Raw genomic sequence first — 2071 nt, 5'->3', positions numbered from 1 at the left:
TTAAAGATTTATTTATTTATTCATACAGAACTGGGGTACAGGCCAGAGATGCAGAGGGTGAGAGGATTCACCAGGAACAGAGTGGGGAACAGAACAGGCAGATCAGTGAAGTACACTGCTGAGGGGAGCAGCGGGCTGGTCAGGAGAGGTCTGCCACGCCATGTGGATCTCCTCAGGGGCAGGTAGGGATCAAACTCAGGAGGAACTGGCTTAAGCTTCTTAGTGCAGTGCTTTAACCCGCTGTGCCACCAGGGAGGGTCAGGGTTAATATTTTTAACAGTGTTATTATACTTAGCAGTTTGCCTATTACCACCTTTTTCATTATATCCATATTACAAAATTGATTTTTCAGGAGATAAGTTAAATTGCTTCTCAAATGTCCTCCTTCACTTTGTAAAAACTACTCATTCAGCCCAATCTTTTAACATACACAAACATCCTGCCTAGAGCTACTTCTTCAGATTGAAATTGGTATTCCAGTATTTTTTTGAAAAGCTGATACCCATGGAAACCGTTTATACACGGAACCATGGAAGTCATTGCTGAGAAACTGCATTTCCTATTGTATTTAAATTGGGACAAATTTTAGACTGGACCCATAGCAATTGTTTTAAGAAAGTAAACAATTGAGGACTGATGACTGTGGACTTGAAGCTGAAGGACAGAGTCAGTGAGTTTATATTTTATCTTTCCAGAGACTCAGTAACCAATTTTGTCCAGTCAAGACAAGCTTACCTCAATGATACTTTTTTTCTTTAATCACTTAACTCTTTATTTATCCAATAAATTAATCAAATATTTACCTTTTCCAGAGGCACATTTCAGATTTTCAGCCTGAATCTATGTACCCCAAATTGCAGATATTTGATTGCTAACAAATTTTATTTTGACAGCTTCATGAGTTTCTTAAAAGTAAGTTAATTCCTAGCATTTTTGGCAATAGTAAAATTAATTCCTAGTTTTTCTTTGAAGTTGTCCATTAATTTTGCCCCATAAAGTATCAGACTTGCCACTCTCCTTTATCACTTCATACTAAATAGTATTTGATTGTGGGTCACTGATCAGTTTTCCTTTACCTTGCCACAGATGAGAAAAGGTTCCTTCCCACACATACTCTCTTTAAGTATAGCACACTTTTAATTACTCATAATATGCCTGAGCTCCAGCTTTAAAATTTTGAAGGATATAATGGATCCCATATGAACAACATTTTAATTATATAATATACAGTATCTTGAATCACCTAGTACATGTGGTTATTTTACAGTCTTCTGGACTAGACCCTTATACTCAATTTTCAGAGAGTATTAAATGGTAATTTATGATAGCTCTGCTATTCTTCATTGTGAAAAGTGAACAGATGACACTTACATATTTTATTGTTCACATATCATAGTTTCCAAAGATGCTACAAGTAATTATTACCTATTATTTCTAGACAAAAAAAAAAAATCTGTCCCTAAACCCTAAAACATAGCTGGATATAGGAAAGTAAATGAATCATGGGTACACTTACCCTATTTCTTGCATATTTTCCTTAAGTAGTAGATTTTATGAAACACATTTTTATGATAGTCTTTAAGATTAAAATAAAAGTTATAGTGAAATCATTTGAAAAGATTATGAAAACTGTTAGATAATTCAGACAGTCGTATTTTGTTTCCCATCTCAAATCACTTGCCTAGACTTCATCTAGCCAAAGTCTGCCTCATACATCTAAACACTAAAAATGTATTATCTTTCTTGATTTATTGATAGTATAACAGTCATCTTTTCCATGAGTGAATCTGGGCTTGAAAAAGAATTCTCTTGAACTTAAAATATTATCTAGCATCTTAAAAGGCCTCAAAATATGTAAACATTTTATTAAGACAATTTTATGCAATAAGAATGCGACTTTGAGGCCCTCCCTGGTGGCGCAGCGGTTTAAAGCACAGCACTGAGAAGCTAAAGCCACTTCCTCATGAGTTCGATTCCTGCCTGCCCCAGAGGTGACCACATGGCACGGCAGACCTCTCCTGACCCGCCCGCTGCTCCCCTCAGCAGTGTACTTCCTCGATCTACTGTTCTG

The sequence above is a fragment of the Condylura cristata genome, unplaced genomic scaffold (genome assembly GCF_000260355.1).
Source record: "Condylura cristata isolate star-nosed mole 26May11 unplaced genomic scaffold, ConCri1.0 scaffold00018, whole genome shotgun sequence".
Taxonomy (NCBI): Eukaryota; Metazoa; Chordata; class Mammalia; order Eulipotyphla; family Talpidae; genus Condylura; species Condylura cristata.
Note: the sequence above shows the minus strand (reverse complement) of the source record.